This window comes from Typopeltis vanoorti, chromosome 8, assembly GCF_054136105.1.
Source record: "Typopeltis vanoorti isolate ZY-2024b chromosome 8, IOZ_Tvanoo_1.0, whole genome shotgun sequence".
Taxonomy (NCBI): domain Eukaryota; kingdom Metazoa; phylum Arthropoda; class Arachnida; order Uropygi; family Thelyphonidae; genus Typopeltis; species Typopeltis vanoorti.
The window spans coordinates 129888183-129904782 of record NC_143556.1 but is presented as its reverse complement, the minus strand read 5'-3'; the positions used below and the strand labels follow the sequence as shown (position 1 = coordinate 129904782).

Below are 16600 nucleotides of genomic sequence, written 5' to 3'. Positions count from 1 at the left end.
AACTGCGTGCTTCTGTGCCCGAGGACTGCATTATAAACAGCTGTTATACATATTTTCTGGAACTGAAAATTTGAAAGAGGATATTAGGACATGTGTTTAGTTAGCTATTATGTTTAGTGCTACAATAAATCTGATTTGCTATGCATTCAGTATAGTCTATGAGGGGGGGGGGGAGCGTTTTTCATTATGAAGTATCATTCCATATGCTTTAATTACAATAATTGTTGCTAAATATAGTACAAAGAATGCTGTAAACCATCTCTGTACTGAATTTTGTGATACAATAAAACTACTTGTTTTTTTTCTGTAGTATAGGCCTGTTGTGGGTAGGGTGTTTTTCAGTATAGGAATATTTTTAATTCCAGTCTTCAGAAACAACAAACATGTTAAAAATATATCCATTCCTGCATAAAAATGAATACTTCTGTGTGGTGGTTGATCTACTACAAAATACTAGCATATGTGAGATATCTATTATTGATTAGACAGAAGAACTGCTGATAAAAAAAAAATAATAATAAATAAAAAATATAATGAAGGTAGGATTAGTGAAAGGATGGATAATTTCGATGATGATGATCACAAATTATTTGTTTCCTGCTCCTGTATAAAAAGTGTATACTTGATCCTCAGCAAACAAACAAATGCTTAGAAAACCAAGTGAAATATAAATAAAACATAGAAATAAATACAAATAACAAGCACAACAAATTTTCCAAAATGATTATCTACTCCATCAATGCATATGTATTCCTACTATATGCCTAAATGTATCACTTGATCAACATTATTAGTTCATTGGATTAGGCTCCCCCCCCCCCCCCAATAGCTTTTTACTGAGAATGTATATAGTGGCTGTTTACTTTTCAAACATATCTGTTTCACTCTTCTAATAACGTTTTTATTGTTATTATGCCATCATAAATGCACATGTGCATGTCTAGAGCTTATAGCATCACATGCTACTCACTCCGTCCAGCAACTTTATATATGAGTGTCCTATATATGGACACACATATATCACAAATGTTAATTTATTTAATAATTATTAATTTTTTTGCCAGTATGAAAGTACACCTAAACCTCTTTTTATGCGAATTTTTTTTACGCGAATTCGGAGTTACGAGAATTGGGATATCAAAAATATTTTTTTTTATGCGCCCAACCTAAAATCTAAGTTAGGAAAAAATCCATAATTCAAGAAAATTCTGAGAATTTTGTAGAATTGCATTGTCATTTCAATTAAGAAAATTCTAAATTCTTACGAATTTCATTTATTGGGAATTCCCCTAATTACATAACTGACTGTGCATAAAAAAACAGTTCGTAGCAGTTTGAATTTGGTGTTTGAGTAGACAACACAGTTACCACATTTTTTGCATTTGCATTTTTTAAGTGAAATCAAAATAAAAATTGTGTTATAAAATTAATAATTTTGCCAAGAAATAATAAATGGTAAGCTATATGTAATTTTCAAACTTTAATTTCATTAACCGAAAATTTTAATCCAGCCCTCACATGATGTCGCTGATAACCAAAAAAAAAAAAAAAAACGAAATCTGTTTCCTTGGATATAAAAATTCAAATTTTAGATTGTCTTCAAACTGGGGAAGGTGCGACGGCTGTGGGTAAGCATTTTGGAGTCCGTGAATCAACTGTCAGATCTATAAAGAAAAATGAAGAAATGCGGTATGTTCTGGTACAAAATCGAGTGCGAAATTATCATCATACACAACAGATGTTCTAGGAAAGGTCAAAAGCTTGAGTGATGTGGATAGAAGATAATGCACAAAAAAGAATGCCAATTGACGGAAATTCCATCAAGCAATCAGCATTGAGATTTTATGAACAGATTAAAAAACTGCAGCCAGATACTTCATCTCAATCTAGGAAAAAATATGAAGTTCATGCAAGCAATGGTGGCTGGCTAAGTTTATTAAAAGACATGCTCTTCATAATCTTCTTCTTCTACAGCTTCTCCCACTTAAGTGGGGTCACTGTTGATAATGAGTCTCCTCCACATCCTCCTGTCTTGGGCTGTCACCACATTCAAGTTCTTCATCCTGAAGTCCTCTTCTCCTAGCTCTCTCCATCTCTTCTTTGGCCGCCCATGCTTCCGCCTTCCTTGCACATCCATCTGCAAGACCCCCTTTTTCCCACATATTCGTCCTCCCTCCTCATCACATGACCAAACCATCTCAAACCTTGCCTCCTGTATTTTCGCTCCTTAGTTCGTAACTTTCACTGTTCCCCTGACATAGTCATTTCTCAGACGATCCTTTCTGGTCACACCGGACATCCACCTAAGCATTCTCATCTCTGCTACTTCCATCCTGCTGATGTTATTTTTCCTCAGGGCCACAGTTTCTATAGCATATGTCATAGCTGGCCTCACTACTATCCTATAGATTTTGCTTTTAGATTGATTGGCACCCTCTTATCGCATAACACTCCACGTATCTCCCTCCAGTTCCTCCAACCCACTTGTATCCTGCATCCCACTTCCTTCTCAGCTCCTCCATCTTCTTCCTCTGTTGAACCTAAGTATCTAAAGTCTCTCACCTTCCTGATGACATTTCCTTCCAGCTCCAGATCTGTCTCCTGTCTGCCACCCACTGTGCAACACATATACTCTGTCTTACTTCTGCTCAGTCTCATACCTCTCTCTTCCAGTACTTGTTTCCATCTTTCCAGTTTAGTTTCCACTTCTTCTCTTGAATCTGCACACAGCAAGATGTCATCTGCATACATTGTCCAAGGCGCATCTTCTCTCACCTCCTCTGTTACCACCTCCATCACAATATTAAACAGAAACGGACTTAATGCTGACCCTTGATGCAAGCCAACTGTTACTTGAAAACTTTGTCTTTCCCAGACAGGTCTGAACACTTGTCTTCACATTTCTGTACATTTCCTGCACCAACCTGACATATTTCTCCGGAACCTTCTTCTCCCTCAGACACCTCCAGACTTCTTGCCTTGGCACTCTATCGTATGCTTTCTCCAGATCAATAAATGCCAGATGTAGCTCCTGTTGTTTCTCTCGAAACTTTTCCATCATCTGCCGTAACCCAAAGATAGCATCTGTTGTTGATCTACCAGGCATGAAGCCAAATTGTTCCTTTGCAATCTCCACCTCCTTCCTTAATCTACCATCAAACCATCAAGAACCTTTTCTAGAATTTTCATTGTATGGGACATCAACTTTATTCCTCTGTAATTTTTACAGTCTTGTGCATCCTTTTACCTTTGTAGATGGGGACAAGAGTACTCTTCCACCATTCCTTGGGTATATTTTCCTGTTGGGAAACTTCATGAACAGGTCCCACAGCAGGTCAATTCCTTCTTCTCCTTCTTCTGGTGTGAATCTGCCAGATTTAAGGTGACCACTGGTGTACCTCAATTTTCAGTCCTTGGGCCGTTATTGTTCAGTCTATACATTGATGACATCAGGCAAGGTCTAACATCAAATGTGCAATTGTTTGCCAATGATGCAATGAATGATAGGCAGGGCAATTATGGCTGTCAGTTTAATGTTAGTAAGTGTAAAGTTATGCACTTTGGCATGATGAGATTTCCAGTGGCTATTATATTAGTAGGATTATGCTACAAGAAACTGAGGAGGCAAGGGATGTTGGTGTATTGGTGGATAGGAATTTGAAGTTCAGTAGTCACATAGCAAAAGTTGCAAATACAACTGAGAGGATAATTGCGATGTTGAAGTGAACCTTGACATCTAAGGATATGGAAATCATTTTCCCTCTTTGATAAGAGGCAAGAGGTTTTGATAAGACCACACCTGGATTATTGTGCACAGATTTGGTCTGAATTCCAAGGGAATAAAGAAGCTATGGAAAGGGTACAAAGAAGAGCTATGAAGATTATATCCGTATTATGGGATTTAGATTATGAGGACAGATTGCGAGTATGTGGATTACAGACTGTTAACAGGAGAACGGGGGGGGGGGTGATATGATAAAGATCTATAAACTTTTGAAATGGGTGTTATAGGATATCATTGATAAAATTTTTTGTTATATGGAAGATGAGGAGAGAACATGGAAATTAAGTGTGTTCACAGTCAAGAAAGGGGTAAGAGCTAGTGAGTGGAATGGTTTGCCTTTAGGGGATAGTGAGTGCATCTAATGGGAATGAATTCAAGGGACGATATGACAGCTTGGTTTGGATGATTTATAGTCTCCCTCGATAAGTCCTTGACTCCCTGGAGGTCTCTGATGATAATAAAATATACCAGCCAAATATAGCATTCTCCTTAATTATTGATTTCTAATATATCTAAAACAAACACATTAGTTTCCAATTCACTCCACAGATTTCATTAGTATAAAAGAACCATCATGATAGGTGATGCATCGACCAAAATGCAGCATGAAATTTCTGTCGAGCACTGTTCTTCTCTTGCCCTGCTAGATAGGTTGTCAGTGAGAGAGTGAAGATCACCTCGATGTGAATGTGTTAACTAGGTCTCCTTCAAAATATACTGTAAATGTTGGCTTTTCTCTTAGGTAATTCTGACTGATAGTTTATTTCATTTCTACAGATTCACCTTAACCCACTTAATCGTAGCCATTTTGTCATTTGTCATTGCAGCAGTACAGTGCCAATTCGATTGACCCTTATAGCTTGGTCAGTTTCAGTTTTGTAATTATATAATGGTTAGTTTCTAGTTAGTAAGGAAGTTGACTTTTACATTACCTTGTCATCTTCCCTGTTTTCAATCCACAGAGAATACCCAACCACTATCCAAATCTTTTGATTCTCCAGAAAGTTTGTTTCTGTGTGTGGGGTGGGGGGGATTCAAAATTTACGTCAAAAAATCCAGTTTTGCACTTAGTCTATATGACAGCGCCTGCAACATCTGTATTTAAAAAAGTAAATAAAAAAATTCAAATGAGTCACTGAAAGATTGAAATGTAGAAAACTTTCCTCCTGTTCAAAAAATGGTTCTGAAGTCTATTTTAAGGCTATTGGGTGCACTTTTGTTCTTTGATATGTTCACCTCTCACACATTCTGATGATACGATGTTAACATCACCTGAAGTTGAAACACCTCTGACTTCCAGTTTTCTCCCATAATATCATGAACAGTACTCAGTACACATACTCCTGTGATGATCTTTCTCCAAAATACATTAGAAAAATCCTCATTAAAATAGATAGCAATAAGTCTACTGGTTCAGGTGATATTCTGTGTATTGTTCTCAAAATTTACATTCCAGAATAATTCTAATTAAGATAGGCATTAATTCTGGAGTGCAAACTATGGAAAAGCGTATGACAGCCACCTATTCAAGATGTCATATTCATCTGATACACACACACCAAAAACATTGACACAAGTCTGTATTCAGTCCATCTCTGGAAAGGGAGATAGTCAGCCATGAGACTTCTGTCCCATTACCTCATCATCATCATCAAATTCCTCCCATGTACCCTCAAGGGGTGTACAGGATATGACAGTACTACATGAAAAAATTACATCATTACTAACTTCCTATCTACAATTTTCCTCCAAATCAGTCTGTTACTTGTCAAGACTCCAACATTATCAGATCTTATATTTCTATCGTCTAAGGCACTTTGTACCGTATCAATCCACCTATATCTTGGTCTTCCTCTGGGTCGTTTTCCTGCCAACCTGGCAGAGAACACTTGTTTTGCTAATCTTTCCTCTCCCATTCTATTTAAGTGACCATACCATCTGAGATTAGCTCTGCTAACGCATTCCTGGATGCTGACAATGTCAAGTTCATTCCTAATATCCTCATTTTTAATATGATATTGCCATTGATGCCATCTGTTTATGCCTCTAATCTTTCTCAGGACTCTCATATCTGCGGTCTCTAGTCTTTGGTCAAGTGTTTTACTTCTGACCCAGCTCTCAGATCCATAAGTTAAAATTGGTTTGAACACAGTCTTGTATACAGCTAATTTAGTGTTCCGACTAATTTCTTTCTTATTCCATATGAATTTATTCAATTGACTTCCCACGATACCAGCTTTGCTGATTCTGTTGTCTATTTCTATATTTAGTTTACCATCTTGAGTAAAATTGTGCCTAAGTAGCTGAAATGTTTTACTTGTTCCACAGGTTCTCCATTCACAACACAGTTGACATTTTCAATGATTCTGCCTATTTTCATTGTCTTTGTCTTTTTATTGCTGACCTTCATACCATATCTATTACAACAGCTATTCAATTTAGTCAGAGAATCTTGCAGACTTGTAGCGGATTTATTTAGAAGTATAACATCATCCGCATAAAGCAAAGAGCTGACATTAACATCTCCAATTTTGATATCAGGTTTAATACCACATTCCTTCATAATGTGATCCATATAGATAATGAATAACAGAGGGGATAATGTACATCCTTGTCTCACACCAGATTTAACATTAAACCATCTTCCTGTACTTCCTTCAATTCTAACTGCTGACTTACAACTCAAATAAAGACTAAGTATTGCTTGATATAATGCCGCATTGACACCACATAACTGCAGCATATTGAATAGCTTCTCTCTTGGCACCTTGTCATATGCCTTTTCCAAATCGACAAAACTTAAATACAGATCTTTGTTATATTCCCATGCTTTCTCGACTATTTGTCGTAAAGTGAAGATCTGATCCTGACAGCCTCTATTTGGCCTGAATCCAGCTTGTTCTTCACCAAGCTTTTCTTCCACAATTCTTCTCAACCGTTTCTCAAGTATACTTGCATAGATCTTGCCAGGAACACTCAGTAGGGAAATACCTCTGTAATTCTCACATTCAGTTTTATTTCCCTTTTTATATATGGGTACTATGAGAGCTCTACTCCAATCATCGGGAATTCGTCCCTCTCTCCAGGCTTTATGTACTATGCAGTGCAGCCACTGTAAGACTCTTATACCACCATACTTCATCTTTTCTGGTCGAATATCATCTACTCCTGCCCTTTCCACATTTCAAGCCTTTGATGGCTTTTTCTACTTCAAGTATGGATATGTATTCTTGACTGCATGCCTGGTCAGTGTTTTTTATCACTGTGCTGTCATCACTGCTTGTTTCATTTAGCAGTTTTTCAAAGTAATTACTCCATACTTCAAGGATATCTTTTTCTCCTGTTTTCATTTCACCTTTATCATCTCTAATTCCTTTTACAGCACTCTTTCCTCCATTCCTAAGCTTCTTCAACAACCTCCAGAATATTTTGTCACCTTCTTGATATTTATTTTCTATATTCTTGCCAAAGTCCTCCCATGACTTTTGTTTAGCTAGTTTTACACACTGTTTAGCTTTCTTACATTTGTCTCTGTATTCTGTAAGAGTAAAAGCTGACTTATTTGCCAGGAACTTTTGATATGCTTTCTTCTTTTCCTTCACTGCCTCTTTAACTTCCTGTGTCCACCAGGGAGTTCTGATTTTTTTATCTTTGCACACAACCTCACCACATGCCTCTCTGGCAGAATCAATCAATGTTTCCTTCAGAGTTTGCCACTGAATCTCCAAGGTTTGATTCCTGTTCTCACACTCTTTCATTTTCTTTTCAATAATATTTCTGTATTTTAGTCTACAGTTTACATCTGAGAGCTGCTCAACTTTTATTCGCTTTAAAACTTTCTTACATGTTATTCTTTTCAATATGAAATTCAATTTTATCCTGCTCAAGACTAAATAGTGATCACTTCCAATTTCAAATCCTCTGTACACTCTGGTGTCCTGCACCAGGGAGAAAACATCACTATCAACAATAACATAGTCAATGAGACTTTTCTTATTCCTAGCCTCTTCTCTCCATGTGAATTTGTGCACATTTTTATGTTGGAACATGGTGTTAGTAATAACCAATCCATGTCCTGAGCAGAAATCCAACAGATATTTGCCATTATTATTAGCTTTGCTCTTTTCTCCAAATTTTCCCAAAATATTTTTGTATGTCTCACAATCATTTCCTACTCTACTATTTAGATCCCCAACAAGGACCAACTTTTCCTTTTTCATTGTGTCAGTTGCTTTTTCTAAAGCCTCAAAAAATTCCTCCACTTCTACCTTAGTAGAACCTTCTGTGGGACCATAGGCACAAATAAGTCTCATTGTCAAGTTCCCCATTCTCATATTTGCCCACATTACTCTACTTGAGACTGACTGCCATTCAAGAAGATTAGCCTCGTATTTTGTGTTGAATACTATGGCTACTCCTTCTTTTCCTTGATTGTTATTGCCTGAATATAACATTTTGTATTTATTGCTCAGAAAGATCTCACCAGTTTTGGTCTTTTCTGTTTCAGTCACCCCTATTATGTCGATCTGGTACTTATCTAATTCCTCAGCTAGCTCCATTTCTTTGCCATTCAGGCTTCTTACGTTGATAGTACCGATCTTTAACTCTGGTGATGTTGAGTTGGGGTTTGTTTTCAGATTTGTTCCAGTAGCTGACTTTTCGCTGTTCGCCCTGGTTCCCTGGTGAAAACAACGGGGACCTTGTTTAACCGGGCGACGCCCCAGCCGGCATGAAATTTTGTCATGTTGTACCATCATTTTTTATTTTGGTTTAACCAATAAGAATACAATTTGGTCGGCTAAATCCCAAATTGCCAGCCCATCCTCGTTCGTTCAGTATCAAAGTAGATACCCAACAGGGTGCATCACGAGAAGGTGAGGATTGGACATTAGGTCAGAAGCCCTGGCCGATTTTCCGCATTCCTTTAAAGGCTATCTGGAGGTCTCCTCTCAGTTATACAGCTTTGACCCTTAAGCACCCCGTCCCATTACATTTACCTCATTAATTGAAAACAGAAATCACCAGGTACTGTCTAAGTTGAATTCTTCACTACCTGGAAACAAACTACTAAATAATTAGAAATTGCCAGTATGGATTCTGGTACTTCCATTTGTGAAATGTAATTTCCTATCTGCAGAATTCCTGGCTAACTTTAATTATCTTTCAACATGAGCCATAGAAAAAATGTTTGTGACATTTAGTACTGTGAATTGACTATAGTCATGATTGCAGATGTAAGTTTTGTGTTCACCTAGATGAGAGGATAAGTCTCAATAAATCACAGTATGGTTGGCTGCTCTTCTAAGCATGACACCCAGACCAGTACCTAGGTCATCTGCAAATGATTTAGTGCCAGCATGTTGCACATGAGCAGTGCAGCATAGGAAGCAGCAGCAGCAGCTGCATAGTCTCAACAGCTGCCTTAATGCTTCCATTCTAGTGGCCTTATTGCCATAGTGATCACTGTACAAAAACAGCTCCAGCTAGCACGTACTTAACCCTGTTTAGGATTTGTGGCAGTCATGCCTTCGAGTTCACACAACTACAATCCAACGTGTCCACCATCATTAGTCAGAAAGTAAAACTCTATGATTGTATGTGTAATGGCACGGTGAGAACTTTCGTGGGCACTCCTACCTCCTTCCAACTCGGATGTCGTCATGTATTGTTATTACTCGCCTGTAATGGGCACACAGGTATACCAGGGTGGACAACCAACTCCACATTTCTAAGAGGAGCAGTCGACATCCTCTACAAGTACCTATAAATAGAGGCTTGCCAGACCTGACCTTTCAACAGGAGTTTAAACACAAGCTTTATTAACCAGCAGAACCAAAACTCCATCGAACCTCTGTTTATATCTGCTTCAATGAGAGTCATGTTTACTTCCACTATATACCAGAAATCTTGATTGACATTCCTATTTAATTTTGAATTCTGCCCAGGGCTATGAAAAAAATTCATAGCTCTAGGCAGAATTCAAATTTGTGTCAAGACCTCTTAAAGGCCATTGCTATGCTTTGTTTTAATTAGACAGTCTGATTCCCTTGGTCTGGGCAGTTCTGTGTCAGCTATTAGTTGCCAGCTGAAGTGCCCATGCCAGGTGGGCCATCTGGCATGCTGTGCGGCTGAGGTATTCTGTGAGAAGGCCCCAATGCTGGTCCAGGTTCAGCCATTCCATTACTGAACAGTTTAGCCCAGTCTCGGTGCAGTGCCATACTCTCTTCTGACCTCAGCGAGTCCCATCCTCAGAGCCAATCCTTGTTCCAAGGTTATTGATTTGACTTGCCTTACCTACATTACTCTATTGATCAGAGGCTGTTCACCTTGGAGACCTTCTGTAGATATGGTCATGTCGCTCAACTCAGTCTTCGTTCCTTTAATCGCCATTCTCGGCAGTTCTATTTCTCTCTCCACACATCCTATTTCAATTTACATTCACACACATCGTGACCATCAGATAAACTGTCTCTGTCTGTTACAGTGCCCAAGATTCAGTCCACGTGTCTTTAATGTTCTCCCCATCCACCAACTTTATTGACACCCTACTGGTATCCACAAAGTGAATTTCACCCATTTCTGAAGTACTATCTCTGCTGCCATTAAATCCTGAGCTCAAGATACTTATTTCTCCCACTGTCTACATTTCGTGCACACATACACATTCTTGTCCCCACACTTGACACATTTTTAAACTGTGAGATGCGTACATACCGCGTGCATAGCAAACAACGAAATCATCCACTATGCTATGAATAATGTAGTTCTTTAAATGGCGAGGGACTGGGTGTATATTGCTTAAACTGGTAGCTCTCATGTTGAATACAGTTGATACAGTTAGATACAATACTGCATACAGAAACAATAAAATCCTAACAAAATACCAGACAAACATACAAAAAAAAATCATCAAATTAAATAGTGCACTCTTCAAAACCAGTAATTGCAATGAACTAAAATGCATATCATTATATATGTCTGCAAGGTTGTGCTTTGCATTATGGGATACTAAGACAAGTGATGAGAAGTTATACCACCTTTTCCACGAGTTGCCCCAGTCCTGAAAATACTTTAGGAGCAAACTTTGTTTTCTTACACTTGAATAAAGGATTAAACCAGTTATATAAATGGTAGCATAGCCAACTGAAAAAACTTCCATGAACTATCTCTAATCCAGAGAATTTTAATAACAAGGTGTGACACCTTTTGGTAACTGGTATAGGAAAATATGACTTCTGCATTACTTCAACCTTCGTATCACCTCTGGGTCTGGCTCCCACTGATGAGACCCCAGTGAAGGTCGAAACAGATCTGGGTAGTGACCCTTCATACCTGTAAGGATATGTGCTTTGCATTATGGGATACGAATGCAAGTGATGAGAAGTTATACCACCTTTGCCACGAGTTGCCTGAAAAATATTTCAGGTGCAAACTTTGTTTGCTTACACTTGGATAAAGAATTAAACCAAATATATAAAAAATAAGCACAATAATTTTCCTTACTTCTAATACTTATCTTTTTTTTTTTTTTTAAACAGTTTGGAATGCCTTTAAACTGGGATTTAAAATCATCCCACCTATCTATCTATCTATATACTTGATATTTTTTAATCACTTTGCCTTTATGACAGTATAGAAATAGACAGAATTTTACTTAGAGAAAGCAGTGTCTCCACTCTTTCAGGCAGTTGCCATTCTTCTAACAGCTGGATGATGTTAGTAGAACATTTGTTTATTTATTGATCTCTGTGGAGTTGTACTTGTCACAAGATAGTGTCATACAGTGCAGTTTGGAGAAATTCATGTGGGAACTCTTAACTTTTCCAGGATATTTGATCATGTTTGACAGGGGTCTCTTATTAGTCTTTATCTCCTAATGGTTTATTTTTCTTCTGCACTTTTGTATTTCAGTTGCCATTTTCTGTTTTGGTATTTTCTAGATGCAGATGGTTTTCTCTTTGGTTTTTTATGTCATTGCTAATGCACACTAGGGTTCTTTGCTTTAATCCATATTTAATCCCTCCTATACGTTACTAAGCGAGGATTGTCTGAAAAGTTATCGGACTCGACTATAGATGACAACACTATCGGCGTGATTTTTTTTTCTTTCTAAGTTGGTACATTTGTCATAAGCATCCATGTGAAATTGCAAGTCATTCTATCAAGTAGTGTTTGTTTTATACAGCTGTCTGAAGCAACAGTGTTTACAGCTGTCTGAAGCAACAGTGTTGTCTGTATCCCTGGAAATGAATAAAATTGAGTATCCTGTGGTTATAAAATGCTTCGTAAAAGAAGATTTAACATCAAAAGAAATTCATTCGCAGTTCATAAAAGTTTATGGGAACTCTTCTCGTTTTCAACAATTAAGAAATGGGCTGCCGAGTTTAAATGTGACCGTACCAGCTTTGAAGATGATCCATGTGAGTGAAGTTCAAAAAGTGCAATAACACTAGAAATCATTGATCAAGTGCACGATATAGTATTGGATGACCAGCGAGTTAAAGTGCATGAAATTGCTGTGTAGGATATATTTTGGATGAAGAATTACAAATGAAAAAGCTTTGCATAAGATGCATGCTCTGCTTGCTCGCAGCAGAAGATAAAAAATGCACTCGCATGAAAATCTCTAAACAGTGCTTGGAGCATTTTAACAAGAATGAAACTAATTTTTTGCATCAATTTATTACTATGGATAAGACTTGGATTCACCATTACACACCAGAATCCATACAGCAGTCAAAACAGTGGACAGAAGCTGGTTGTTCAGTGCCAAAGAAGACGGGCAGTTTCATCAGCAGGAAAGATCATGATATCAGATGTTTATTAATTATCTTAAAAAGGATAAAACAATAACCGGAGAATATTATTCTGATCTTTTAACCAGACTAGACAAAAAATTTCATGAGGAAAATCGCCTTTCATCAGGACAATGCACCTGCCCACAAAAGTGTTTTGGCAATGGGAAAATTAAGGGATATGCACTATGAATGGTTGGAACATCCACCCTATTCCCCAGATTTGGCTCCCTCGTTCTTCTATCTCTTCCCAAAACTAAAACTCTTCTTCGCTGGACAACGTTTTTCTTTGAATTAAGAGGTGATTGCAGCTGTAGAGGGGTATTTAACAGATCTTACTGAGAACCACTACAGGGACAGGAGAATGGCACTGAACCATTGCTGGAATAAATGTATTAGTCTTAATGGAGATTATGGTGAAAAATAAAAATAATTTTGAAATTATAAATTCGTTCTTTCATTGTTTATCTGAGAGCTTTTCAGACTACCCTTGTATATCAATGACTTTCTCTCACTAACCCAAGATTCTGCATATAATTTGCTGTTAATAGAAAACTTCATTCTTCTTCATTTCATTAACTTTGCAGTGCTTATATATCATTTGAGCTGCAAAATCTCTCATACTATACTAGAATTATAAGTACTATCATAGTACTTATAATACTAACATGATACACGTATTATAGTATCCTGAAGATCAATTATATATTTGGTTTAATCCTTTATCCAAGTGTAAGCAAATTTACGCCTGAAGTATTTTCAGGATTGGGGCAACTCATGGCAAAGATGGTATAACTTCTCATCACTTGCCTTAGTATCCCATAATGCAAAGCACATCTCATTGCAGTCATGTATAATGCTGTGCATTAAGGGAAGGGTCACTACCCAGACCGGTTTCGACCTTTATTGAGGTCTCATCAGTAGGAGCCAGACCCAGAGCTAGTGATACCAAGGTGGAAGTACTAAGGCAAGTGATGAGAAGTTATACCACCTTTACCATGAGTTGTCCCAGTCCTGAAAATACTTCAGGTGCAAACTTTGTTTGCTTGCACTTGGGTAAAGGATAAAACCAAATATATAATTGGTAACATAGCCAAGTGAAAAAACTTCCATCAACTTATCCTAATCCAGAGAATTTTAATAAGGTGTGACACCTTTTGGCAACTGGTATAAGGAAATATGAGTTCTCCTTTACTTCCACCTTAGAATCAGTAGCTCTGGGTCTGGCTCCCACTGATGAGACCTCAATACAGGTCGAAACTGGTCTGGGTAGTGACCCTTCCCTTAATACATAACATTATACATGTCTACAAGGAGATGTACTTTGTATTATGGGATACTAAGGCATGTGATGAGAAGTTATACCACCTTTACCATGAGTTGTCCCAGTCCTGAAAATACTTCAGGTGCAAACTTTGTTTGCTTGCACTTGGGTAAAGGATAAAACCAAATATATAATTGGTAACATAGCCAAGTGAAAAAACTTCCATCAATAATAGATTTAGTTTAATCCTTTATCCCAGTGAGAGCAAACAAAGTTTGCGCCTGAAAATATCTTCAGGACTAAATATAGTGTTGTACTAACTTATCCAGTAAGTAGTGCAACACCAAGGCAACTCGTGGCAAAGGTGGAGCAAGCTACCAGGCACTTCTAACCCAGTATCTCCCATAATGCAAAACACATTTCCTATGTGGATATGTATACTGTTATGCATTAAAGGGATTGGCCATCTACCCAGACTAGTTTCGACCTTTATTGAGGTCTCTTCAGTGGGAGCCAGGCCCAGAGCTGGAGATACCAGGCAGAAGCAGTAGCAAGTCATCTGTGCCTATGGGAGTTGCCAAAAGGTTTATCACCTTTTTTAAAAATTACTCTGGATTTAGAGAAAGATGTTGAAAATTTATTTATCACTAGGTTAGACTATAATAGATTTAGTTTAATCCTTTATCCCAGTGAGAGCAAACAAAGTTTGCGCCTGAATGAACACTATATTTAGTCCTGAAGATATTTTCAGGCGCAAACTTTGTTTGCTCTCACTGGGATAAAGGATTAAACTAAATCTATTATAGTCTAACCTAGTGATAAATAAATTTTCAACATCTTTCTCTAAATCCAGAGTAATTTTTAAAAAAGGTGATAAACCTTTTGGCAACTCCCATAGGCACAGATGACTTGCTACTGCTTCTGCCTGGTATCTCCAGATCTGGGCCTGGCTCCCACTGAAGAGACCTCAATAAAGGTCGAAACTAGTCTGGGTAGATGGCCAATCCCTTTAATGCATAACAGTATACATATCCACATAGGAAATGTGTTTTGCATTATGGGAGATACTGGGTTAGAAGTGCCTGGTAGCTTGCTCCACCTTTGCCACGAGTTGCCTTGGTGTTGCACTACTTACTGGATAAGTTAGTACAACACTATATTTAGTCCTGAAGATATTTTCAGGCGCAAACTTTGTTTGCTCTCACTGGGATAAAGGATTAAACTAAATCTATTATAGTCTAACCTAGTGATAAATAAATTTTCAACATCTTTCTCTAAATCCAGAGTAATTTTTAAAAAAGGTGATAAACCTTTTGGCAACTCCCATAGGCACAGATGACTTGCTACTGCTTCTGCCTGGTATCTCCAGCTCTGGGCCTGGCTCCCACTGAAGAGACCTCAATAAAGGTCGAAACTAGTCTGGGTAGATGGCCAATCCCTTTAATGCATAACAGTATACATATCCACACAGGAAATGTGTTTTGCATTATATGGGAGATACTGGGTTAGAAGTGCCTGGTAGCTTGCTCCACCTTTGCCACGAGTTGCCTTGGTGTTGCACTACTTACTGGATAAGTTAGTACAACACTATATTTAGTCCTGAAGATATTTTCAGGCGCAAACTTTGTTTGCTCTCACTGGGATAAAGGATTAAACTAAATCTATTATAGTCTAACCTAGTGATAAATAAATTTTCAACATCTTTCTCTAAATCCAGAGTAATTTTTAAAAAAGGTGATAAACCTTTTGGCAACTCCCATAGGCACAGATGACTTGCTACTGCTTCTGCCTGGTATCTCCAGCTCTGGGCCTGGCTCCCACTGAAGAGACCTCAATAAAGGTCGAAACTAGTCTGGGTAGATGGCCAATCCCTTTAATGCATAACAGTATACATATCCACATAGGAAATGTGTTTTGCATTATGGGAGATACTGGGTTAGAAGTGCTTGGTAGCTTGCTCCACCTTTGCCACGAGTTGCCTTGGTGTTGCACTACTTACTGGATAAGTTAGTACAACACTATATTTAGTCCTGAAGATATTTTCAGGCGCAAACTTTGTTTGCTCTCACTGGGATAAAGGATTAAACTAAATCTATTATAGTCTAACCTAGTGATAAATAAATTTTCAACAAACTTCCATCAACTTATCCTAATCCAGAGAATTTTAATAAGGTGTGACACCTTTTGGCAACTGGTATAAGGAAATATGAGTTCTCCTTTACTTCCACCTTAGAATCAGTAGCTCTGGGTCTGGCTCCCACTGATGAGACCTCAATACAGGTCGAAACTGGTCTGGGTAGTGACCCTTCCCTTAATACATAACATTATACATGTCTTCAAGGAGATGTACTTTGTATTATGGGATACTAAGGCATGTGATGAGAAGTTATACCACCTTTGCCACGAGTTGCCCAGTCCTGAAATACTTCAGGTGCAAATTTTATTTGTTTACACTTGGATAAAAGATTAAACCAAGTATATAATTTCTTGGTATCTTTAACTTATAGTATAACCAAGTGAAAAAACTTCGAGTGATACGTTAATTAGCCAGTAAAAACACACAGAGCCTGCTTTTTATATTTTAAGGGTAACTACATTTAGAAGCTTTGTGAAATTATTTTTGAGAACTTTCTATATACAGCATTTATTTGTTTGTTTTATTTCTGAAATTTCTGAAACAAAATTAGAAATTAATCTAGTTTATTTAACTAACATATTTTCTAAATGAAATTTGATTTGCTTTCATTTCAATCTTTG

General features: G+C 37.6%; 1 protein-coding gene across 2 annotated transcripts in view; it reads left to right on the top strand.

Annotated features, from left to right (window-relative positions):
- The window catches only part of LOC150104351 (moesin/ezrin/radixin homolog 1-like), a 341827-nt gene that overhangs the window by 229060 nt on the left and 96167 nt on the right, over positions 1-16600 (top strand). The gene's annotated exons all lie outside the window — the stretch shown is intronic.